We start from the raw sequence: 27,137 nt of genomic DNA on the forward strand, positions 1-27,137 counted from the left end.
TGGTACAGTGGAAAGGACATTGGATTTGCCCAAAAAATAAAGTAAGCTTCTTGAAGGTAGGGACTCCAATCCAATGTCCTTTCCACTGTACCTTGCTTTGTCTTTGTATTTCCAATCTCTAGCACGGTACCTGGTACATTTCAGGTACTTAGTAAATGCTTATGGAATTAATGTTATTTGAAGTCAGGCTTGGTTTTGAATCTCAGTTGTCACTACCTTTGTTACTTTGGGCAAGTTATTTAACTTCAGGCCTTCAGTTTCCTCATATGTAGAATGAAGGGTTTAAACTATATCTCTAGGTCACATAGAGCTCCAAATCCTGTGAATTTAACTTAAAGTATTCTTGCCTCCTGGACTATAGACTTTCTTTAGGAATGCAGTAGTTATGAATATATTTTTCTTGCATTGGCACAGTGTTTCCTTTTGAACTTGTAGAAATGTTGCTTTCACAGCATCCTGATGCCCCTCTGAAAATGGGGTTATTGCTACATGTCTTTCAAAAGGTTGTGAGTCTGAGTTGCTGAGTGTGCTTAAGTGTATATGACATTTTAGAATGCATTTGCTTTTGCTTGGGGTGGTTGCCTTATACACGAGCCCAATAGACAGTCACTAGTGTGTGTATGTTACCCTGTATGACTGTATTGAAATCTGGAGATCCACTTACATTTATTTTCTTCATGTTCCATTTTCTAAAAGGCAGATTTGCCCTGGGAGCAGTAGCGCTATGTGTACATTCTTTTATGGGATTTAAAGCTGGATGAGAATGTAAAAACTATCTAGTCCAACTGCCTTATTTGAGGAGGAGACAGATCAGAGAAGTTAAATGAATTGCCTAGAGTCAAATAAAGAGCAGTAACAGAGAAGAGATTTGGAATTGGGTCTTCTGACCCGGGTACTCTTTTCACTTATTCTTCAGACATTTATTAAGCACTTATATTGTAGACAGTGTACTTCGTTAGGCTTTGTAGGATATAAAGGTAGCAAAACCAAGGCTTTTGTCCTCAAGGAGATGACAGTGAACATACTGTGTTATCGTCGGTTAGTCATACTTACAAAATGCAGTGTTGTATTAGTATTAACAACAATAATAGTACTGATAATTCCCTTTTACAGATAAGGAAACTAGACATAGTGGCTTTCCCAAGGCTAGAACAGTCAGTGATAGTTTCAGGACTAGAATGTTGTGTATATATCATTGTTCTTTGGATCACCCTTTCTTCCCTTAGATCTTAGGATCATTGACCTGGAGCTGAAAGAGGCCTTAGTCGTGATTTCATATAAGCCCTTTATTTTAAAGACAAGTGTCTTGAGTCTCCAAGATGTTAGGGGTTTGCTCGAGGTGCCATAGCTTGTACAAGGCAGAGCAGGGACTTGAACTCAGGTTCTCTGGCTCCAGAGCAAGTGTTCTTTCTGTTCCCCTGTATCTACCCCCTTTGCATCTCACCCTAGTAATCTGAAGAAATGTCCTCACCTGACCTTGGCTGTCTAGATGCATGGACACATTCACTTTTCTCTCTGGAACCTCCACTTGGAATCTGATGCTGAGAATGGAAACATGCTCATGCCCCAGCATCAGCTGCACTGCTTGGGTTAGACTCTACCACCATCTTCTCTGTCCCTGCCCCTCCCCCTTTCCACCTGAAAACCTCATCACCAGGAAACTCATCTTCTTGGTGATTGCATCAGTTTTGGCACTCAACTCCATCAGCATTCCCAGTAGCCTCTGCTCCTCTGATTGGAGGGCTGGAGGTCAGAGCAGAAAACTCTTCCCAAAGTCCCCATTTAAAGAAGGCCCAGAAGCTCCGCCAACTCTTCATTTTCCACTAGCTTCGCTGCTTGGATTCAGCTCCACCATATCCGTGCTCTGTGCAGGTCCGCCTTCCCCCCATTTTGAGCTTCTTTTTGTGTGTTGTTTTCCCCCCATTAGGTTGTAAGCTTTGTGGGGGCAGGGACTGTCCTCTCCCTCTTCCCTGTCCCCAATTTGTAACCCCAGAGGTTAGTTCAGTGGCTGGTACCTCCTGGGGCTTAGTCAACATTGGTTGCATTGTGTTATATTGTTGCACCGTGCAGCTTACTTCTTTGCTCCTGTGAATCTTGTGGTCCCTTGCATTTCACAAATAAGAGATCGAGGAGGCATGCTAGGGTAGCAGTGCATCTGAAAACGACCTGGGGTTTTTAGTAGATTGCAAGACAGATATGAGTCAGTTGTGTGATATGGCAGCCAGAAAAGCTGATGTATTTTTTGGTGGCATAAGAGAGTGCCCAGGACTGGAAAAGGGATCACATCTGGAATATTTTGTTCAGTTCTGGATATTGCATTATAGGAAGGATTTGATAGCTGAGTAGCATTCATAGTGACGAAGAGCCTGGGATCCCTTCCATATGAGGGTCAATTGAAGGTACTGTGTGCAGTGGTAGTAGGATGAGACAGGGAACTGGGTGGTAGTTTGTAAAGGTTTAGCTGTTGCAGGACTTAAAGCTGGAAAGAAAGGATTTTTAGAGGTTATCTAGTTTGACCTTGTCATTTTATAGATGGGAAAACTGAAGCCAAGAAAGATTAAGTGACTTGCCCTAGTCCCTCACTAGTAAGTAGCAATGCTGAGATTTGAAACCCAGTGCTCTGTCTCAGTGTACAGCAGAAGCTGCCGTAGAGCGGTGTACTTGAGGTGTAGATGTATGAGATCCTTTTAGCTGTTTATAAATTGTAAAGCTAGACCAGTCACAACTTGTTTGTCTCAGTTGTTGCATTGGTGAACTGATGATGTCATTAATTCTCTGTAATTCTGAACTTTAATTAAACATTTATTGTATACTTTGAAATGTAGGGTGACAGATGCAGTAAAATTAGGGTGATTATTATCTTGTTAAAGTAATGATTTTCAGACTTTATGTAGGATGAAAGTCCACCTGACTCCACAGCTTAAGAGTATTTATTTCAGGGCTACATGATTTCATCAGTGTGGACACTCTCCATCAACAATACAGGTTGCAACTCCTTAGTAGATCTTATTAGACAATATTTGTGAATTGCTGTAACAGGAAAAAAATCATTAACTGGTACCTGGTTTTCTGGGGATGAAACCTGTCAAACTTTGTTAGTGTGGCCCTCAGGTAATAGACAAATAGTCCATTTGGGGGCTCTTTTTAGATAGATAAATCACTTATTAAGCCCTTATGTTGTACCAGGCACTGTGCTGAGTGTGGGGAGTACACCTCCAAGTAAGTGAGACAGCCCCTGCTTTTAAGAAACATTCTCAGGGAGAAAAACAGTGCCTCACGGGGTGAAGGAGGGAAGTGTTTCTCAGGGTCACAGATTTCAAGAGGCAGAGATGTGGTACAGTGTATAGAGTACTCCACCAGGAGTTAAGAAGATCTGAGTTCAAAACCAGTCACAGATCCTTACTATCTGTGATCCTGACACGTCACTTAACCTCTCTGCCCACCTCAGTTTCCTTAATGTAAAATAGGTATAATGATAGCACCTGCCTCCTAGGGATATTGTGAGGATAAAATGAGACAATGTGTGTAAGTACTTTGCAAATCTTACAATGCTATATAAATGCTGTTATTATTATCAGCAATAATAACAAGAGGCAGTCAGTCATACTTAGTCACCCCCTTATTTAAGCTCCTGTGTATTTGAGTTTGGGTTCAGAGAAGTTGTCAAAAAATTTGCTGCTAAAATTTGTCATGTCAAACTGCCTTTGAGCCACAGCATTTCATTGTTCTTTCCTGCTTTATGTCCCAATTTAGCAACTTCAGGGACCAATAGCTAAAAGTGGAAATGTTCAAAGAAATTTAGATTGAAGTTCTACAGCTAAAATTCAAGACCTGAAAATTGGCGCACTAAATTCTAGAAAAGCAAGCACTTTGTCTTCATATTTGTATGTGGTAGTTTCAAAGGTAGTCTTTCACTATGGAATATTGAGAAAAGTTTTCAAAAGCCTGATCAAAACCTTGGTCCAAGGTATTTAGAAGCAATGATAGTTGTCTAGGTAGGATGAGCTTTACGCACGAGGACAGAGTAAGTAAAGTGGATGAGCTTTTATATGTAGTTCTAAACCTTGTAATGTACTAGGAAGAGACATTCAATTTGTTCTCCAAAGACTTGGGTTGAAATTCTAACTCTGCTGCTCACTACATAATCATGGGCATGTCACCTCAACTAACAGACATTTATTAAGCTGTATCCTTGTTGCCAGGTTCTAGAGATGAAAAACAATACAATCCCATCTCTCAAGGAGGTTATTAATAAGGGGTTATGGAAAATCCACAGAAAAGTCTGAGACAAAGGAGAGCGTGGTTAGGGTAAAGAAGAGGGCCAAGAAAGGTGTTATTAGAAAGAGGAATAGAGAAAGGACATTTTAAGCTGAAAGTGAGTGGAGAGAGAATTGGAGAAGGGTTCTCTAAACTCTCTGAGCTTAATTTTCCTCCTTTTTAAAAAGAGGATAGTAATACTTATGTTTACTACTTAATAAATGGCATAAATGTGTGTACATATACAAATATGCATGTATGTATGTATGTATGCATACATGTATTTGTTGTTCACTTGATTCAGTTGTGTCTGGCTCTTTGTGACCCCATTTGGAGTTTTCTCGGCAAAGGTACTGCAGTGGTTTGTGATTTCCTTCTCCAGCTCATTTTACAGATGAGGAAACTGAGGCAAACAGAGTTAAGTGACTTGCCCAGGGACACACAGCTGCTAGACATCTGGGGCTGGGTTTGAACTCAGGAAGACTAGTCTTCCTGACTCCAGGCCCGGTGCTCTGTCCACCTGCACCAGCTAGCCACCGTATGTGTACGTACACACACACACACACACACACACACACACACACACACACACACACACACACGTACGTATATATTTATAAACACATGTATTTATGTCTAATTGCCCTGTAGAATGAATGGCCTTTTCTATCCTCATCCTTTCCTTCTATGAAACACGTGATGTTCTTGATCTTTCATCCTTTTCTTCTGCATGTTGTCAACCTCTTTGACTTAAAATCAAGGACTTTGTTCTCTCAATAATAATAATTCCCATTTATAAAGCAGTTAAAAGTGAGTAGATGACCTTTTATATTTAGTTCTAAGTTTACTTTGGAGCTTCAGGTTGGCATCATGATTTCTGTCTTTTATATTACTATTTATTTACTCTCCCATGTCTAGAATTATAGAATCACAGAATTTCAGAATTAAGAAGGACTTCGTTAGATATCTAGTACAACCTATACCTGAAAGAGAATAATTTGTTCAATGTTTCTAATAACTGGTTAGCCTTTATTTGAAGACCTTCAATAATGGGAAACCCATTATTCCCCGCCCCCCCCCCTTATCTTAACATCTCCATAACTTTTGGAGGCACTCCCTTTCTTTCAGGTTTACAAGTGAAAAGTCATTCTTAGGTGTTCACTCTTTCTTAGCCTTCCACATCCAATTAGTAGCCAGGTTTTTATCTCCAGTATCCATTCCCTTTATTCACAGCACAACAACCCTAGTCCAGGCCGTCATCACCTCCCACCTGGACCATTACAATAACCTCTTTCGGTCCACTTGCATCCATTTTCTCCCCTTGGTAATCCTTCTATACGGCTTTCATATTTATACTCCTAAAGAATGCTCTGCTGAATAAAAAACTGTTACCTGAAAGATCAAATAGACTCCTTATTTGGAATGTTAAAGGGTTTTGGTTCAACTAAACTGATTTATTTGCTGTTCTCTGTACAAGACATTCAATTTTTCCTCCTCTGTGTCTTTGCACAGTGGACTCTTACTCATGCTTGCTATGCTTTCCCTCCTCGACTTACCTCTTAGAACCTTTAGCTCCTTTTAGAGCTCTGCTCAGGTGCTGCCTCCTTTAAGAGGTCTTTACTGATTCCTTCATTTGTCATATCTACACTGTGTATTTGTTTTTTATTGGTGGCATATTTACTAATCTCTGATCCTGCATCCCCTTAGTTGACTTTAAGTTCCTTGATGGCAGGCACTGTTTCATTTTTCTCTTTATGTCTTCAGTGCCTGGCATAGTACCTAGCATGTAGTAGACACTTAATAAATGCTTGTTGATTGATTTTTTTTTTTTGGTAATCAAATTAGATCATTCAATTTCACAACCTTTTCTTTTCTTTTTTTTTTTTTAAAGGCTTACTCTATTTGAAGTCCAGAGATACAAAGACAAAAGCAGGTAGCCTCTGCATTTGAGCTAGCTTATATTCTTCTTGGGGTGGGTAACAGCATATGCACAGATAAATGAATACAAACTATGCACGTGGTAAATACAAATTAATTTCTGTGGGCTGGTGGAGAACATTGGCAACTGGGGGTAGTTTTTGGAAGATCTCATGTAGTAGGTGGTATTTGAGTTGAGCCTTGAAGGAAAGTAGGTGTTCTAAAGAGGCAGAGGTGTAGAATGAGAGCATGCCAGGAATGGGGGACAAGTCTGTGTCCAGGGAACAGTAAGTAGTAAATTATACTGGAATATAGAGTATGTTGAGAAAGTTAATATAAAATAGTAGGACAGTTGACTGGAGCCAACTATAAATATAAGGGGCTTTAAATGCCAAGCACAAGAGTTTATGTGAAGCTACTTGAGAATGGTCATGATATAGGTAGTTAATAAGTACTTGTGAAGTGAGTGAGTCAGATCTTGGTTTGAGCATTATCACTTTGGAAATGATCTAGATAGAGGATAACTTGGATAGGGGAGAGGCTGGAAACGAGGAGACTGAGAGGGAGACTGTAGTTTAGACTAAAATACTTTGTAATCCCACAAAATTCTAGGATTCAAATATTCTAAGCAATTTTTTTTAGTTAGATACTTATTCTCCGCTAAAGCACGTAAGGTATGTTTGTGTCAGTGGGCATTATTCCTCATCTTTTATTTCTAGTACTCAGGTTACTTTTTTCAGAATGATAGCATGAAGCAAGATGCCTTGTCAAGGAAATATTAAGAAGTTGAGGAGTTGATTTCTGTAAGCAGTGGGTTGCTCTGACATTTTTTAGAAAGTATGAAAACTAAGAACTAGTTAAGATGAGGCCCCCTCTCAGGCTTATTGTGAAGGTTTTTGCTTGAAAGGAAATACAGATTAAAAAAAAATGTCAGGCATGTTTTAAGTTGAATTTTTTCTGTAACTACTTTTTTTTTTTCAAAGCTATGCTGAACCAAAGTTGCTACCCCCTACCTTGATTACTCATGGTTAGGTGGTGTAATTAATAGTATTGGCTGCTGAGTTAGGAAAACCTGAGTTCAGATCTTACCTTGTGTACTTAGTGGTTCTGTGACCTTGGGCAAATAAGTTGCATAACCTCTCTCAGCCTCAGTTTTCTCATCTGTAAAATGGAAATAATAATAATACCTAACTCAGGGTTATTATAATGATCAAAGGAGATGCCATATGTAAAGCACTTTGCAAACCTTAAAATGCTATGTAAATACTATTATTCTTGTTATTATTTACAAATACTCTTATTCTTGTTGTTTATTATTATTATTTACAGTATTATTCTTATTCTTATTTATTATCTCTAAATGTCTTCTGCATGCCTCACAAAATAAGTTCTACCTGTAGAGAATAAAGATTTGATGCTATTGAGAAGTTAAGTTTGCTGCAATTTCCAAGAGAGTTAAAAAAATGTTTTGAACAATGACAGCTTTTGGAATAACCTCCCCTAGTTTTGAAGGTGACAACACACATTTATGTCAGTTTTCTCTGCCCGATTTTCTTCACTTCCAAAATGAGGGTAAGAGCACCCACCACAGCTGGTCATTGTAAGGAACAAATAGGATAACATGTATGTATGTAAAGTGCTTTGAAAACCTTAAAGCACTATATAAATGTTAGCTGTTGTTATTTTCATCTTGGTTTTATCATCCTTGTTATTATTCCTATGATACTTAAAAAAATCAGTTACTTCACTTTATAGTCATACTTAGATTTATGAGATGTGCTCTGTTTATGGTGATTTTGATATAGTGATTTATCTGTCTTCCATGGAGAACTGATATTCTTATTAAGATGAGATTTTTAAAGGAATTGTTCCATAAAATCTAAATAGCTTCTCTGAAATAGTAAAAATTTGAGTAACATAAAGAGTCAAATTTTAGGTAATCTCTGTCTTCAAAAAGTAAAATCATGTGTGATTTAATGACATTGTTAGAGTCCTGTTTATCCAGGCTCTACCCTTGGGCCTTTCTTTTCTTCCTATATATCATTGAGATCTTAAGTTGTCATTTTCAGTTATCTATGTAGACATATAGAATAACACATAAATCTTTCTGTAATTGCCCCATTGGTCAAAAAACTCAAACTGCATGTTCACTGCTAACTTAACATGAGTGCAGCCCATTCACCTTCCCTCATACCCAGCTTTCCCTCAACAGGAAATAGCATCATATTATTGCTCATTTACCTTCCTTTGATAATGTTTCTTAGATCTGGTGTTAAAAGTGGAGGTTGGAGCTGAGAATTATGGAGTAGCATGACCCTGACTATAAATTTTTTTCATTTTCATAGTCACTAGTTTATTTCACATTCTATTCTCCTTTGCAGCAAATGTTTCTCTGTAAATTTTTTGCCTCCAGTATTTAATCCCTTTGATTCAGTTTTCGGTGCTTTTGCCAAGGAGAACTAAATCTTTTCCCTGGCCATGTCCTGTCCCTGGAATTGTCTTCCCTTGCCATATATTTCTCTAAAATCTCATTTTTGTATTAGGCAAAAAGTTTCTGAAATTGGTCTTTTTCATATGTCACAGAATCATAGAATCTAAAAATGGAAAAGAATCTTAGTGGCCGCCTGGTACAATATATACCCAAAAGGAAAACCTGTTATAAAATACCTAATTATCCAGTCTCTGCCTGAAGACCACCAAAGAAGGGAAACCCACTATCTCTTAACGCAGCCATTCTACATTTGGACATTTTGGAAGTTTCCCCTGATATCAGGCTTTGTAATGCCAGCTCAATTCCGGAGTCTAATCCTTGGAACCAAATAGAAAAAAAAGTCTAATCTCTCTTCCACATGAAGCCCTTTAAATACTTGAAGACACTTATATCCTGGTCCCTTCCTTTTGTCCATCCCCTCCTTCCTCCTTCCCCCTGACTTAAGCTGAATACATTCCCAGTTCCTTAAACCTGTTCTCATATGATATGGACTCAAGGCTCTTCACCATCCTGGTTGCCCTCCTCTGCATACTCCTCAAATCAGTGTCTTATGCTGGCTAGAACTTAACAGGATATGCTAGGTGAGGTATGATAAGACAGAGCACAGAGGGATTTTCACCTCCATATTCCTGAAAACTATGCTTTTTTCAATGTAACCTAGCTTTTTGGACTGTTATATCACATTGATTCCTTGAGTTAGCACTTCACCAAAACCCCCAGATTTTTTCGTCCAGATAAAGTCTGTCTGCTATTCTATACTCATAAAGTTGATTTTTTTGTACTCCCATTTAAGATTTTACATTTAGCCTTATTGTACTTCATCTAAATATATTAACTTTGATATCAACTGTGTTAGCTATCCCTTGCAACTATGTGTCTTTTGCAAACTTGATGAGTTTGTCATCTATGCTTTTTATCCAGATCATTGATAGCAAAGGTTAAACAGCAGAATTCCAAACATAGAATTCCTGGGACAGTCCCCTGGAGACTTCCTACTAAATTGGCACTCCACTCTTAATGACTTTGGAATCTGGCAATCCAACCACTTCTGAATCTATCCTATTGTAGTGATGTCTAAGTCCACTCCACATTTCTCTTCTCCACAGGAATAGAAAAATACATTTAGCAAGGTTTTAGCAGAGCTATGCATTATCTGTGCATTTCCCTCACCTACAAGTTGAGGAATCCTGTTAGAAAAGAAGAAAAAAAGATTAGTCTGATATGTCCTGTTTTTGATGAAGCCGTGCTGGGTCTTTATAGTCACCACCACTTTATTTTCTAGGTATACCTCACCCATCTCTTTGATATGTTCTTGAATTTTTCCAGGAATCAGAATCAGATTAACTGGCCTGTAGTTTGCACACTGTTCACTTATATTTTTTGAAAATTGAGACAGTTGTTCTTTTCCCACCTTGTGATACTTCTTCCACTTTTCATGGTATTTCAGATATTATTGACAGTGGTTCATTCAGCTGCTGCATTTCCTAGTTCTTTCAGTAACTGATTTCATCTGGGGCATGTGACTTGAATATATTAAGGGCCACTGGGGGTTCTCTTACTAAGTCCTTGCTTTACTTGGGAATTAACTTCATGTTAGAAAGTTTTATTCTCTGGAGGGCACTTAATCAATAAATATTTATTAAGCTTCTACTGTGGGGCAGTTAGATGGCACAGTGGATAGAGTACTAAGCCTGAAGTCAGAAAGACTCATCTTCCTGAGTTCAAATCCAGCCTGAGACACTTACTAGCTGTGTGACCCTGGGGAAGTCACTTAACCCTGCTTTTCATTTTGCTTTATCAACAGTCACTTCCATAAGCTTTTGAGTTTTAAATTTTTCTACCTCCCTCCCCAAGATGTACATATGCATTGTTATTAAACATATTTTCACATTAGTGATGTTGTAAGTAAGAATTAGAACTAGCTGGAGGAACCACCAGAAAGAGGAAACAAAACACAACAGAAGAAAAAAAAAATAGCAAATAGTATGCTTTGATCTGCATTCAAACTCAATAGTTTTTTCTTTGGATGTGGATAGCATTTTCCATCATGAGGCTTTTGGAGATGTTGTAGATCCTTGTATTGCTGAGAGGGGTTAAGTCTATCAAAGTCAGTCATCACTCAATGTGGCTGTTACTGTGTACAACAGTTCTCCTGGTTCTGCTCACTCCACCCAGCATCAAACCATACAAGTCTTTCCAGGTTTGTCTGAAGTCAGCCTGCTTATCATTTCTTGTAGCACAGTAGTATTCCGTTACATTCATGTATCACATTCACAATTACGATAATTGTGTCTTTCTCTTCATCCCCTCCCCTCCCCCCTGCCCCCTTCGTTTATGCTTTTCTTTCTCCCTTCTCCTCCTCACTAATGTTTGCTTTGGACCACCGCCTCCCTCAGTCCCACCTCCCTTCTGTTAGCCCCCTCCCCCTTCTTTCCCCTTTTCCCTCCTACTGCCTGTAGGACATGTTAGATTTCTATACCTAACTGATTATGTTATTCCCTTCTTAAGCCAAATATGGTGAGAGTAAGGTTCAAACAATGCTCATCTCCCTCTCTTCTTTCCTTCTGCTGTAATAAGTTTTTGTGCCTTTTCCTGTGATATAATTTACCCTTGTCTGACTCCTCCTTTCCTTTTCTCTCAGTACATTTTCTTAGATTAGATTAATTCACTTACTTGGATCCATTTAACCCACTTGATTAGATTTTTTTCATCATTACATCAAAGTCAATTTATACCCACCCCCTTTACGTATACCCCTTTAACATGGTGTAATAACAATACAGTTCTCAAGAGTTTCAAGTATCATCTCTTGTAGGGATGTAAAGAGTTTGCCCTTATGAATAACTTGTTGTTACTTTCTGTCCCATTTATCTTTTTATGTCTCTCTTGAGTCTTATATTTGAAGATCAAATTTTCTGTTGAGCTCTGGTCTTTTTATCAGGAAGGTATGGAAGTCCCCTATTTCGTTGAATATCCATCTCCTCCCCTGAAAATCATGCTCATTTTCGCTGGGTAGTTGATCCTTGTTTGTAATCCAAGCTCCTTTGCCTTACAGAATATCATATTCCATGCCCTATGGTCTTTTAATGTAGAAGCTGTAAGGTCCTGTGTAATCCTGACTGTGGTTCCATGATATTTAAATTGTTTCTTCTTTCTGGCTGCTTGCAGTATTTTCTCTTTGACCTGGTAATTTTTGAATTTGGCTACTATATTCTTTGGCGTTTTCAATTTGAGATCTCTTTCAGGAGGTGATGGGTGGATTCTTTCTATGGCTATTTTACCCTTTGGTTCTAGGACCTCAGGGCAGTTTTCCTTGATGATTTCCTGAAAGATACTGCCCAGGCTCTTTTTTTTTTTATCATGATTTTCAGGTAGACCAATAATTTTTAAATTGTCTCTCCTGGATTGATTTTCTAGGTCATTCATTTTACCAGTGAGATATTTTACATTTTCATCTATTTTTTCATTCTTTTTTTTTTTTGTTTGACTGATTCTTGCTCTCTCATAGAGTCATTAGCTTCCATTTGCTCAATTCTAATTTTTAACAAATTGTTTTCTTCTATTAGATTTTGTACCTCCTTCCCCATTTGGCCAATTTTATTTTTGGGACTTGTTTTCTTCAGTGTACTTTTTTTCCAGTTGGCCAATTGTATTTTTTAAGGACTTGTTTTCTACAGTTAATTTTTGTCCTTCCTTTTCCAAGCTATTGACTCTCTTTTGCATATCTCTCATTTCTTTTCCCATTGTTTCTTCTACCTTTCTCATTTGACTTTTAAAATCCTTCTTGAGCTCTTCTAAGAAGGCTTTTTGGGCTTTAGACCAGTTCATATTCCCCTTTGAGGTTCCAGATGTGGGTTTGTTGACAGTGTTGTCCTTTTCAGAATTTCTGCCTTGATCTTCACTCTTCCCATAATAAGAATTTATCATACGTTTCTTTTTACTCGTGGTGTTTCCTTATTTCCTGACCTTTAAAGAGATTGGGCTGTCCTGCTGGGGAGCAGAGGGCAGTGACCAAAGCTTCTTGTGTTGGGAGCCTAGGGCCTGGTTGATGACGTTGTGTGCCGGGGCCTCCAGTGTTGGCAGCTGGAGGCTGTAGGATTCTGGCAGCTTCCCTGATGTTGTGCTGGAAACAGCAATACTGGAACTCTAGGGGTAGTATTGGGTATTGTGGCTCCTGGAGATTCAGGCCTTTCCTTCAGCTCTTTTTCAGATGGATGTTGTAGGGTGTTTATCCGCCTGGGGCCCCTTGGAGCACTGCTTCACTTAGTTTTGCTGAGGCACTGGAAGAGTTGATTGCTGTAGAATGCCAAGGCACCTGGTGATTTGGTCTGCTAGCCTTCCTTCCTTTACATTTTTTCCATTTCTCTTCAGATGCTTGACCTTTTGTTTCCCAGATGAATTTTGTTCTATATATTCTAGCTCTGCAAAGTAATTCTTTGCTTTTGTAAGACATTGAATAAATTAAACAATTTGGGCAGTATTGTCATTTTTATTATATTGACATAGCCTGCCACAAATAGTTAATATTTCTTTTTTTGGTTAGGCAATGGGGTTAAGTCACTTGCCCAGGGTCACACAGCTTGTAAGTATTATGTGTCTGAGGCTGGATTTGAACTCAGGTCCTCCTGACTTTAGGGCCGGTGTTCTATCTACTACGCCATCTAGCTGCCCCTAATATTTCTCTAATTATTTAGATGTGTTCTTATTTCTGTAAAAAGTTGAATTAATACATTTCCTTTTTGTGTTTTGGTAGACAAATTCCCAGATATTTTATACATTTTATAGTTATTTCAATAAGATTTCTCTCTAGCTCTTCTTACTGGGTTTTGTTGGTAATACACAGAAATTCTGTTTTATGAGGATTGATTTTGTATCCTATGTCTTTGTCAAAGTAAATATTTCAAATAATTTTTAGTTGGCTCTTGAAGGTTCTCTAAACTATCCTGACATCTACAAAAAGCAATAATTTTGTTTCTTCTTTGTCTATGCATATTCCCCCCCTTTAACATTTCCAGTTTTCTTATACAGCACTTCCCAGCCTTCCCCGCCATATTCTTCAGTACAGTGATACTGACCTCCTTGCCAGTGTTCCTAAAACAAAATACTGCATCTCTTGATTCCAGACCTTTTCACTGGGTTTACTCCATGCCTACAAGGCTCTTCCTCTTCATTTCTGCCAAATCCCACCTTCCATAGGAAGCATTTTCCAGTCCCTCTTAATTTTGTGCCTTCTGTTGATTATTTCCCATTTACCATATATATCATACACACATACACACATATAGAGTGAGCTCCTTAAAGGTAGGAATCATCTTTTGATTTTCTTTATAATCTTTAGTGCTGAGACAAGACTGGCAAATGAAGGCCAGCTTACCGAAGTCAGAGCTGGATGTGTATTTTTCTGGAGTGGATGCAGTCATGGTGAGCACTGTGAAGCTGGCGTAGGTTTTGCAACCAAAACTAATCTAGTCAACGAGCTTGTATGCCTTCCAAAAAGAGTGGATGACAGGCTTATGACAATTGCCACTTGTAGGAAAATATCACACCACCATCATCACTGCCTCTACTCCCACCTGACAAACCTGGATGAGGTCAAATAAAGTTTTTATGAAGACCTGGAGATCCTCATTATTAATGTGCTGAAAGGGAACAAGCTTGTAATTCTGGGAGACTTTAATGCTAGAACAGGCACAAGCTATCAGACATGGCAGGGAGTCTGTGGGAGGAATGGATTTGGAAACAGCAACAGCAGTGGTCTCTTACTGCTGAATACTTGTGCATCTCATGACCCTCTCATCACCAACACTGTTTTCCAATTGCCTAAATGCAACAAAACTTCATGGATGCACCTTCGCAGCAAACATTGGCATTTGATGGACTATGTGATTTTAAGGAGAAGAGATAGACAGGATATGAGAGTGAAGAAGGCAATGTGTGATGCAGAATGCCTGACTGATTATAGACTTATCCTCTCCAAGCTAAATATTCACATTCAACAAAAGTGGTGGCCCAAGGCAAAATGACTACCAGAAGACTTAATGTCAGCAGATTAGAGTGCTTTTCTGAGCAGGAAGCTTATTGCTAACTTGGAGGGAAAGTTAAGCCAACACACAGTTGGCAACAGTGGAGCAGCTCTTAGAGATTTGTTGTGTATCACTGCATTTGCTCATATGGGTCAGAGCAATCACAAACATCAAGACTGGTTTGATGAAAATGATGGGGAAATTCAGAAGCTGCTAAATGAAAAATGAGAATTCCACAGAGTTTAAAAGCAGGATAGTTACCATCTCTAAGAAAGTAGCGTTTAACTCCATCAAAAGTAAAGTACAAGTAAAACTTAGAGAGATACAGGATTCTTGGTTCAGTAAGAAGGCAGACGAAATTCAGTTTTATGCTGATAGTAATAATCCAAAGTGCATTTATGATGCAGTGAAGGCTATTTATGGACTAAAGACCTAAGGTGCATCTCAACTACTCAGTGCTGTTGGAACCACATTGATTAATGATAAGGACATGATCTTGTAGAGATGGGCTGAACACTTCCCTAGTGTTCTCAACAGACCATCATCAATCAGTGCTGAAGCCATTGACTGTTTACCTCTGATTGAAATCAGTCCCTCCCTAGCTGAAGTTCCAGATGAAGAAGAGGGTTTGAATGTCATTAGGCTCTTTTCATGTGGCAAAGCATCTGGTGCTGATTCTAGTCTAGCTGAGATTTACAAGTTGGCGGGGGGGGGGGGGGGTCCTTTGCTTAGACAAAAACTAACTGAAATTTTCCAGGTGATATGGCAAGAGGAGGTTATTCCCCAGCAGTTCAAAGATGCCTCCATTGTCCATCTCTGTAAAGGTAAAGGTAATAGATTGTCCAGTGACAATCACAGGAGAGTCTCTCTCTTGGTCATTACTGGCAAGCTTCTTGCCAGAGTCCTCCTTAATAGGCTGATCCTTCACCTAGAGGATGGCCATCTACCTGAGATCCAGTGTGGCTTGAGAAAGGGCCGAGCATCAGTTGATATTGTGTTTGCTGCCCAACAACTCCAGGAGAAATGCCAAGAGCAGAACAGAGCTCTGTACACAATGTTTGTTGGTCTAAGGCCTTTGAAACAGTTAGTCTTGAGGGCTTATGGAAAATTATGTCCAAATTTGGTTGCCCAGAGAAGTTCATCAGCATTGCATGGATAATGGACTGTGCTGTCCTACTTTCCCAGTCACCAATAGAGTGAAACTAGGTTGTGTGCTTGCTCCCATGCTTTTTTTAGCATGATGTTTTCAGCCATGTTGTCAAACACCTTCAGTGAAAACAAACACAGCATATAGGTCAGCTACCGCACTAATGGTAAATTTTTCAGTTTGAAAAGGCTACAAGCCAAGACCAAAGTGGAGGGAGTGTTGGTGCATGATTTTCTGTTTGCAGGTGACTGTGCAGTTAATGCAGCCTCTGAAGCTGAGATGCAACAAAGTATGGATCAATTTTCTGCTGTTTGTGCTAATTTTGGCTTAACAGTTAACACTAAGAAAACACTAAGCACCACATCATCCTTGTATGGAACCATCAGTAACAGCAAATAGAGAAGTTTTGAATGCTGTGGATAAGTTGACTTATCTTGGCAATATACTTTCCAGGGATGTACACATCAATAATGAGCTTGATTCATGCATTGCCAGAGCTAGCTCAGTGTTTGGGAGGCTCTGAAGGAAAATATGGGAGAGAAGAGATATTCGATTGCCTACCAAACTGAAGGTCTACAGCCATTGTGCTGACCTCATTGTTGTATGCCTGTGAAAACTAGACAGTCCATCAGTGCCATGCCAGGAAACTGAATCACTTCCATTTGAATTGTTTTAGGAAGATTCTGAAGATCACCTGGCAGGATAAGATATTAGACACTGAAGTCCGTTCTCGAACTAAATTGCCAAGAATTCAAACTCTTCTGCAGAGAGTGCAGTTCCAGTGGGCTGGCCGCATTGTTTGAATGCCAAACATACACTTGCCTAAAAGACTATTTTATGGAGAGCTCACACAGGACAAGCTCTCACATGGTTGTCAGAAAAAGCGATAGAAGGATACTCTCAAGGTTTCTCTTAAAAACTTTGGAAGTGATTGTGTGACGTGAGAGATACTAGCACAGGACCCACCAGCATGGCATGCCCTCACCAGAGAAGGTGCTGTGTTCTATGCACAAAGCAGAATTGAAGTAGCTCAGAGGAAACGTGAGATGCGCAGATTTTGAGAATCCACCCCAGATGTTCACGTGGACTATTTGTTCCCAATCTGTGTTAGAGCATTCTGAGCTTGTGATGGTCAATCAGCCACAGGTGGACACACTGTAACTTGACTTTAAAATAGTGATGTTACTTTGGTCCTCTTGGAGAATGGAAGGATAACCCTTATACATATAGTTGTTTGCATATTGTCTCTCCCATCAGACTGCAAGCTGCACTGTCTTTTGGCTTCTTTTGTATCTCTGTTGTTTAGTATAGTTCCTGGGATAGGGTAGGTACTTAATAAATGCCCATTGACTGACCCTTGATCTTATTAGAAGGGCAAAGGCCTCTAGTTTATTCTCATTACGTATAATGTTGATTTTTGGTTTAGTTATATACTGTTTTACCTTATGAGGAAAAGTTTGATTTTTAGTTGTTTTTTTTTTAAACAGGTATAGATGTATTTTGTCAAAAGCCTTTTCTGTGTCTATTGATGTAAGTTTTATTGTTCTTGCTATTAATATGTTATCAATGTTATAATTTTCTTTATCAGAAACCACCCTTACATTCTTGGTATAAATCTAGTCTGGTTATAGTGCATAGTCTTTTTGCTATTTTACTATAGCCTTCTTGCTAATATTTTATGTAAAATGTTAACATTTGATATTAATTAGAGATAGTCACCCATAGTTTTCTTTCTCTGCTTTGTCTCTTCTTGGTTTAGATATTGTCCATATTTTTACCATAGAAAGCATTTGGTAGTATCCCTTATTTTTCTTTTTCTTTTTTTAAACTGTTTCTGTAATATTGTAATTAACTTTTCTTTGAATGTTTGATAGAGTTCACCTATAAATACATCTATATTGTTTTGGGGTAATATTCTTTGGGGCTTCATTTATGATGTTCGGTTTCTTTTATGAAATTGGGTTTTTTAAGTGCCTAGTAGACAATTTATAAATCAGTTGAGCGGCCAATAGGGAATCTCACTAGACAGTGGAAAGGCACAGTCAATTTGGGTAACAAATTGAAAAGCAATGCTGTTAACATTCATCTTTCCAGTATTTCTGTGAGGCAAAAGCGGTAAGTGCAGTGGCACCTTTCTTAAAGGGAAGATGGAAGGGAGGGACAGAGAGACCATAGAAAAAGGAGTTAACCTGGAAGGTGTCAGTCTTGTTCTAAGCCAGTAAGAGAGCAAGAAGGAATGTTCACTGTATAGAAGTAAGTGAGACTTAATCTTAAGTGTTGGATTTTTGTTTTGAAAAACTTGTAGATATGTCCTGGGTTGTCCCATTGTAGCTATAACACTATAAATTTTTTAGTGTATATGAAATGAATGAACAATGAAAATGTACATGAAGGGTGCTTACATGACTGTGTGGACAGAGGCAGATTTTGAAGATAAATACAAATACATTGTGAATTATCACCCTGGGACTCTGGTGGTAATGGAGGAACTGGCAGAAGCATCTTTGCCAAGGAATCTGGTTTTCACATGTGTTATAAACGGCAAAGAGTTAAGATTTTTTTTTTTTTGCTGAAGAAGATTGACATCTGACAGCTATCTTTCCCATATACTTCTAATAAGTCACCATAAATCTTGGAGGCCCTTCTGTTATTAAAATTATAACAAAGAATATATACTAAAGGAACATGTTTTGGACCCTAGATAGGCAAAATTTTTACCAGTGGTACAGTGATACCCCACAAATGCCAATGGATGATATTTTTGGTAGATCTCTTCTAATTTGGAGCATCATTGCTTCGCTGATAGCTTTAATGAAGAAAAGAGTAACTAGATGCATTATGTTAACGCTGCTAACTTCATGCAGAAGCAGAATTTGGCTACATTTCAAAATTGAATGAACGTCTATTTCTACGTTATTAGGCCCATCCCTACCAATCAGGAACTCTTGTGGGTTATTGTTGGGATTTTATATAAAAGCTCCTTTCCTTTTTCTTCTGGCCAACTAACAAGGAGAGTCTCACTCAAACACACATTAGTCCAAAGCAATAAAATGGGCTTTGCCCAAAAAGTATACCTAAGAGAACACAATATAAAAGAAATTCTGAAAAATGATTCCATTTTTCCAAAGGAAAGAGCTTCTTCCATGCTGACCTGTCACCAGAAAAGGAAACGGATGACTTGAGGAAGAATTGCAGAGCTGTAAGGCTTTTATGTCCTCAGGTTATCTACTCAATCTGGGTTCCCAATTCTAAAGACTTCTTGAAAACTTTTCTGACCAACAGAGTAGGGAAATTTCCTTACATTACTCATTGCCCCATTGTATCATCCATCACTCCCAGCCCCTCAGCAATAAGCAGCCCAGTCCAAAGATGAAGAAGCTCTAGTCCTTGTGGCAGGCTGAAGGACATAGTTTCACCTTTGGCTTCTCCAGGAGCACCAAGAATCTTATCCTTACTTTAATGTACAGTATGGCACAGGAAGATTAGGGTCCTTCTTATTCTTACCTTATCCAGGCATTTACCTGGGATATATACCACGTATACCATCTAGTCATCTCTCTCAAACTTTAATCTCCTTTTTTAATGCTCATTATCTCAAGTTCCTTTTACCTCAACATGATATAAGCCCCAACAGTCTGTGTACCCTGAACAATATAAATGCAATCAGTGATTTCAGTCTCTTCCCAAGATTATATCCAATCTATAGTAACATACTTAGTGGAGGCAACTTGCTTCATACCATGTTCAGCTCAGCTGTTCTTTCAAATTCATTGCTCTCTGGAGGAGCCCAAAGATTGTTATAACTGGAGCACCCCCCAGACACTGCTGCACTAATACCCCACAGCCCTTTTTTCATCAGCAGTACAGATATCAGTATGAAAAACAAGCATGCAGTTTATCCAGTGGGTCCCCAACTGCTGGAACAGCTGCGACATATGACACATGATATGCTCCAAACTACCTCAGCATGCTGGTAGCCAGTGACTATGAAGAAGTCATGAATCTCATTAAAAAGAAAAGAGAGATATAATTGGATACAAAGCACTTCCTTATCCACTGAAACAGCAGACTCATACATGAAGGTTCATTTTGGAGTACATAATGGAGATTGACTGCTGCAATGTCAGGCTTGCAATGAGAGTTTCATTCAGCTTGTGCCCACCTGCTGAAACACCACCTGGTACACATCATTGAATAGCCTCATGAATGTCAGGTTTGGCACAAGTGATTCAGCAGCGCAGGCAATCCCAAGACATTTCTGTTAATATTATATCATTAGCAGAATAATCCATTCATCTATCTTCTTCCATTTTTAGGTGAATTCATCTGATTCATATTCACTGTTATAATTATTAATTAAATGTTTCTAAAAATTTGTTCTCTCTTTTCCTCTGTTTGCACTCCCATTTTAGAAAGGAGTAAATGAAGAGAGAAGTGTGCTCAGCACTAGTGATCAGTGTTTAATGCAGTCGACTTCCCCTCCCTTGCCCCTCTTTTATTCTCTTCTGCCAGACTGCTATTATAGGTTTTTACCTTTTTTCTTTGCTTTTAAATTTCCTTCACAACTTACCTCTGCGGTTAGAATTTTGTTTATTGCTAATCCTTCCCTAAATCCCCTGTCTCTGTCTCTCTGTCTGTCTGTTTCTCTCTCTCTCTTTCATATTTTATAATCATCTGACTTGCTAGGATGATCAAGTTATGTCCTTCTTCCTACCCCTTTGTATAGCCTTTTTCTTGAACATCCCGATTATGTAATAGAAAATTCCTACCCCTTTCTTACTCTTTCTTCCCTAATGTGTTTCTTTTCCCCTCTTTTTTCTTTTTTTTCTTTTCTTTTTGGCGAGGCAATGGGGTTAAATGACTTGCCCAGGGTCACACAGCTAAAAAGTGTCAAGTGTCTGAGGCCGGATTTGAACTCAGGTCCTCCTGACTCCAAGGCTGTAGCTCTATCTACTGTGCCAACTATCTGCCCCCTTCTCATTTTTCTTTTAAAAGTATAATAATAATACTCACAGGATCTGTGTCTTATTTAATACCCTCTGTGACCCTTGATAATATTCGTATTCTGAGGTGACACTTTTTTCTTTTTTTTTCTTTTGTTGACACTTCTTTTTCCCTTATTAGAATATAGTCACCTTTAATTGCTCAAACCTATTTACCATTTTATATTTCTTTTGACTCCTGACTTTGTATTTCAGAAGTTAAACTCTGTCAACTAGTCAGTGAACTAGGATTTTTTTAATGCCTACTTTGTATTAGGTACTGTGCTCTCTGTGTGTGTGTGTGTGTGTGTGTGTGTGTGTGTGTGTGTGTGTGTGTGTGTGTGTGTGTCTGTGTAATATACAGAAAGGCAAAATATACTCTCTGCTCTCAAGGAGCTTACAGTCTAATGGAGGAGACAACATGGAAATAACTATGTGAAAACAAAATATCTACAGGATAAATCCATAAAAGAGGAGGAGTTAAGAGCAATTGAGAAACCTTTTTCCAGAAATTTGGCTTTAGTTGAGACTTGAGGGAAGCCAGACAGCAGAGATGAGGAGGGAGAGCATTTCAGGCATGAGGGATAGCCAGAGAAAATGCCTGGAGGAAGAGATGGAGTATCTCGTTTGAGGAATAGCAAGGAGATATGTCACAGGATTGTAGTGTAGATGGGAGGTGTAAGGTATAAGAAGACTGTAAAGCTCAGAATGGGTCATATTATCCAGGGCTTTATAACCCAAACAAGGATTTTATATCGGTCCTGGAGACAATAGGGAACCACTGAAGTTTATTGAATAGTGTAATGACATGGTCACACTTACACTTATCTGTGTGGAGGAATGTACTGGAATGGGGAGAGACTTTTGAGGTAGGGAGACCAGCTAGTAGTGCACCAGAGTAGTACAGTGTTAGAGGAGAGAAGGAGGACTATATTAGAAATGAAATGAAGATAGAATGTATGGGACAGCCAGTTTGTGAGCTTGGGTGACTAGGGGGATGGTAGTACCCTTGATAGTAGTAGAGAAGTTAAGAAGAGTGTTGTGGAGAGGAGCTAATAAGTTAAGATCTGTGCATATTGAGTTTAATATGTCAATGAGACATCTCATTTGACATGTCCACTAAGCCATGGATTGTGAGACTGGGGGTCAGGAAAGAGGTTAGATCTGGACAAATAAATCATACCTACAGATGGTAGCTGATAATATCACCAAATGTAATAACATAGAGGGAGAAGACATAAGAGCCTAGGATGAAGTCTTTTTGGGGGCGATGTGTCATATGATTAATGGGTGACTTGGATGAAGAGCCAGCAAAGAAAACACTGCTTCCAGTTTTTTTTATTTGACCCAGAAGCTCTGGATTTTGGCTATAACATTCATGGGACTTTTCCCTTTGGAGTTTTGTTTAAGAGAGGACCAATGAATTCTTTCTGACTTCCTTTTTTTTTGCATTCTGGTTTCAATAGATATAATATGGTCAGTTTTTAGTCATGATTTCTTGAGATGTTGTGTACAGGCTTTTTTTTTGTCATGGTTTTTAATGGTATTTTATTTTTTCCCCCAATTACATGTCAAGGCAATTTTTAGCATTCATTTTTACAAGATTTTGAATCTCAAATTTTTCTCCTCCCTGCCTCTCTTCTTAAAATGGTAGGCAATTTGATATAGGTTATGCATATGCTGTCATGTATAACATATTTCTATATTAGTCACAGTTTTGAAAGAAGAAACAGATCAAAAGGAAAAAAAAACATGAAAAAGAATGATGTGAAAAAAGTATACTTTGATTTACATTCAGAGTCCATCAGTTCTTTATCTGGATGTGGATAGCATTTTCCTTTGTGAGTCCTTTGTACTTGTCTTAAATCATTGTGTTGCTGAAAAGAGCTGAGTCATTCCTAGTTGACCATCATACAATGTTGCTGATTTTCACTTTGCATCAGTTTGTACAAGTCTTTCCAGGATTTTCTGAAATCTGCCTGTTTATCATTTCTTATTGGACGGTAGTATTCCATTACATTCATTTTTCACAGCTTGTTCAGCCGTTCCCCAATCTGTGGGCATCCCCTCAACTTCCAGTATTTTGCCACCATGGAAAGGGCTGCTATTAATATTTTTGCACATGTACGTCTTTTCCTCTTTTTTGTGACCTCTTTGGGATGCAGACCTAATAGTGGTATTGCTGGATCAAAGTATATGCACTGTTTAGTGGCCCTTTGGACATAGTTCCAAATCATTCTCCAGAATGGTTGGATCAGTTTACAGCTCCATCAACAATGAATTAGTGTCCCAATTTTCCCACATCCTCTCCAACATTTATCATTTTCTTTTTTTTTTTTATAATATTGGCCAATATGATTGGTGTGAGGTGGTATTTCAGAGTTGTTTTAATTTGCATTTCTTTAATCTAAAGTGATTTAGAGTGCTTCATATGCCTATAGATAGCTTTGGTTTCTTCATCTGAAAATTGCCTAATACTATCCTTTGACCATTTGTCAATGGGGGAATGGCTTGTATTCTTTTATTTTATTTTATTTTGAAAGTAACACGTTGAATTTATTTTAAAATTATTATATTTTTAAAAACACAAGCTCTACATAGTGTAGATTTATGGCTTCACACATAATCTTCTTTTCCTCTTGTACTTTGTATATTAAAAATTCATTTTTAGTCTGTTAAATTCAGGAGAAAATATAATCAAATTGTTAAAAATCTTTAAAACATTTAAAAATGTCCAGAAATTTTAAATGATTTCCTTTTTACAGATAACTAGATATTAGATAACAAGGGATGATTAAGTTTACAACATGTCATTACCATCAAAGGCACTTAATAACCAGTTAGGGAGGCAAAATCCATGTGTCCATATACACAAAAGGGAAGTAGAAATACAATGTGTCTAAGTGGTGCCACAGGAAAAGCAGTAGATTTGGAGTCAGGGGAAGGTAGGGCTTGATCTAGACCTTAAAAAGATGGAAAGAATTCAGCTAAGCAGGGAGGGAAAGTAAGGCATTTAAAACACTGAATGAGAGTGGAAAAGTTAGATGTGAGTGAAAATTAAAAACAACAAGAAGGACAACAACAAAAACAAGTCAGTCTCTGGCCTCAGACACTTGGTAGCTGTGTGGTCCTGGGCAAGTCACTTAACCCCGATTACCTCCAACAATCCAACCAAAAAAACCCAAGTCAACAAACATTAAGCACCTACTAGGTACAAACCCTGGCTTCCTTCAAGATTCAGCTCCATCACATCATCTTTTTCTTTTTTTTTTTTTGTCAGACTGCCAGACTTTATTAGTTTGTAGAAAAGAATATTTACTAATGTAAAAAAAAAGTTGCTCCAAAAACATCTCGCCAAACCAGAAGTGTATTTTCCCACAGGTAGATATAGAGTCCAGGGGTTCATGTGGCAAAGAGATAAACTCACAGCTTTTGCTTCTTAAAGTCCTTATTTCCTTTTGTGGCATCTTTATGAAGTGCCACTTAGGTGTTGCTTTTTCCTGGGTTCTGAAGCTGCTTTTCTTCACTATGTCCAGTTGGCCCTCAATGTGCATTTAAGTTACTGATACAGATATGTATATATATTTTTTAAACATGTGTTTTTAAAACTTTTGAGTTCCAAATTTTCTCCCTTCCTCCCTCCCCACCCACCCTCATTGACAAGGCAAGCAACTCAATATAGGTTATATATGTGCAATTATGCAAAACATTTCCATAGTAGATATGTTGTGAAAAACTAATTCTATTTCCCTTAATCCTATCCTGCCCCACCATTTATTCTATTCTTTCTTTTGACCCTTTCCCCCCTCAGAAGTATTTGCTTCTGATTACCCCTTTCCCAGTCTGCCGTCTTCTCTATCATACCCCTGCTCTCTTGTCCCCTTCCTCCCCTGTTTTCCTGTAGGGTAAGACAGATTTCCATATCCAATTGAATGTGTATGTTATTCCCTCCTTAAGCCAAATCCTATGAGAATAAGATTCACTCATTCCCTCTTACCTTCCCCCGTTTCCCCTCCACTGTGAGAGACTTTTCTTTTCTGTTTTTTTTTGTGAGATAATTTACACTGTTCTACCTCTCCCTTTCTTCTCCTAGTATAATCCCTCTCTCATCCCTTAATTTTATTCTCGAGATATGACCGCTTAAACTTCAACTCACTTTGTGCCCTCTATCTATCTATCTACATATAATTTTTTCACTCCAACTATCCTAATACTGACAAAGGTCTCATGAGTTATAAATATCATCTTTCCATGCAGGAATGTAAACAGTTCAACTTAATAAGTCTCTTATGATTTCTCTTTCCTGTTTACCTCTTCATGTTCCACTTGAGTCTTGTATTTGAAAGTCAGATTTTCTATTCAGCTCTGGTCTTTTCATCAAGAATGCTTGAAAGTCCTCTATTTCACTGAATGACCATTTTTCCCCCTGAAGGATTATACTCAGTTTTTCTGGGTAGGTGATTCTTGGTTGTAATCCTATCTCCTTTGCCCTCTGGAATATTATATTCCATGCCCTGTGGTCCTTTAATGTAGAAGCTGCTAAATCTTGTGTTATCCTGATTGTGTTTCCACAGTACTTGAATTGTTTCCTTCTGGCAGCTTGTAATATTTTCTCCTTGACCTGGGAACTCTGGAATTTGGCTACAATATTCCTAGGAGTTTTCCTTTGGGGATCTCTTTCAGGAGGAGATCTGTGGATTCTTTCAATTTCTATTTTGCCCTCTGGTTCTAAATATCAGGGCAGTTTTCCTTGATAATTTCTTGAAAGATGATGTCTAGGCTGTTTTTTTGATCATGGCTTTCAGATAGTCCAATAATTTTTAAATTCTCTCTCCTGGATCTATTTTCCAGGTCAGTTGTTTTTCCAATGAGATATTTCACATTTTTCTAATTTTTCATTCTTTTGGATTTGTTTTTACAGTGTCTTGATTTCTCATAAAGTCACTAGCTTCCAATTGCTCTATTCTAATTTTTAAGGAAGTATTTTCTTCAGTAAGCTTTTGGACTTCCTTTTCCATTTGGCCAATTTTTCTTTTTAGGGCATTCTTCTCCTCATTGGCTTTTTGGATCTCTTTTGCCATTTGGGTTAGGCTATTTTTTAAGGTGTTATTTTCTTCAGTATTTTTTTGGGTCTCCTTTAGCAAGCTGTTGACTTGTTTTTCATGATTTTCTTGCATCACTCTCATTTCTTTTCCCAGTTTTTCCTCTACTTCTCTTACTTGCTTCTCAAAATTCCTTTTGAGCTCTTCCAAGGCCTGGGACTGATTCATATTTTTCTTGGAGGCTTTGGATGTAGGAGCTTTGACTTCGTTGTCTTCTGGTTGTGTGTTTTGACCTTCTTTGTCACCAAAGTAGGATAATATAGTCTGATTCTTTTTGTGCTGCTTTCTCATGATCCCAGCCAATTACTTGAATTTTAAACTCTTTGTTAAGGTAAGAGTCTGCTTCCAATGTGGAGAATGTACTGTCCCAAGTTTTGGGGGTTTGTACAGCTGTCTTCAGAGATACTTGTAGGGACCTGTAAATTTTCAGTTCTTGCAAGGTGGGGGTATGATAAGGGGCGAGGTGTTTACTCCTTTCTTGGCCTGTGCTGTGGTGTGTTAGTGACCACAACACTCCTTTCTATCCTGAAACTGTGAGGAGGGTTTCCTGTCCACAGTCACTACAAGCTCCACCACGCCCCTTGCCCCAGGACTGCTGCCCAGAGCTGTGACCCAGATCTAAGCATGGGCAAAGCAAGAGATTCCTGCCTCAGCACTGGCAAAGAGATCCCTGCAATCCCCCTCTGATCAGCCACTTGATTCCCTCTCAGTTTGTGGGCCAGAAGCTCAGGAGGCAGCTTCCATCCCCGTGCCACGCTTTCAGGGAACTGGACCTGAGACCCTGATCTCCTTTCTCAGCACCCACGCTGCACTGCACTCCTCTCCCAGCCTGGCGTGATGTATGTTTCTGATCAACCATCCAGGTTGTCTTGGGTTGGAAATTTGCTTCACTCTGTCTTTTTGTGGGTTCTGCTGCTTTAGAATTTGTTTAGAGCCATTTTTTATAGGTATTTGGAGGGGCTTGGGGGAGAGCTCAAGCAGGTCACTGCTTTCACTCTGCCATCTTGGCTCCGCCCCCCTTGATTGATTCTTGATGTCTCATAAAGTCAGTATTTTCCACTTGCCCAGTTCTAATTTTTAAGGAGTTTTCCCCAGTTAGCTTTTGTACTTGTTCATTTGGCCAATTGTACTTTTTAAGCAGTTGTTTTCTTCAGTGTTTTTTTGTATCTCCTTTTCCGTTTGGCCAATTGTACTTTTTAAGCAATTGCTTTCTTTTTC

General features: G+C 38.6%; 1 protein-coding gene and 1 pseudogene across 2 annotated transcripts in view; both read left to right on the forward strand.

Annotated features, from left to right (window-relative positions):
- UVRAG (UV radiation resistance associated) overlaps positions 1–27,137 on the forward strand; it is a 443,033-nt gene that overhangs the window by 74,935 nt on the left and 340,961 nt on the right. The gene's annotated exons all lie outside the window — the stretch shown is intronic.
- Positions 14,024–20,114, forward strand: LOC144454271 (PR domain zinc finger protein 1 pseudogene; annotated as a pseudogene).

Source organism: Phascolarctos cinereus, unplaced genomic scaffold, assembly GCF_003287225.1.
Source record: "Phascolarctos cinereus isolate Bilbo 61053 unplaced genomic scaffold, phaCin_HiC Scaffold_726;HRSCAF=1367, whole genome shotgun sequence".
NCBI classification, from domain to species: Eukaryota; Metazoa; Chordata; class Mammalia; order Diprotodontia; family Phascolarctidae; genus Phascolarctos; species Phascolarctos cinereus.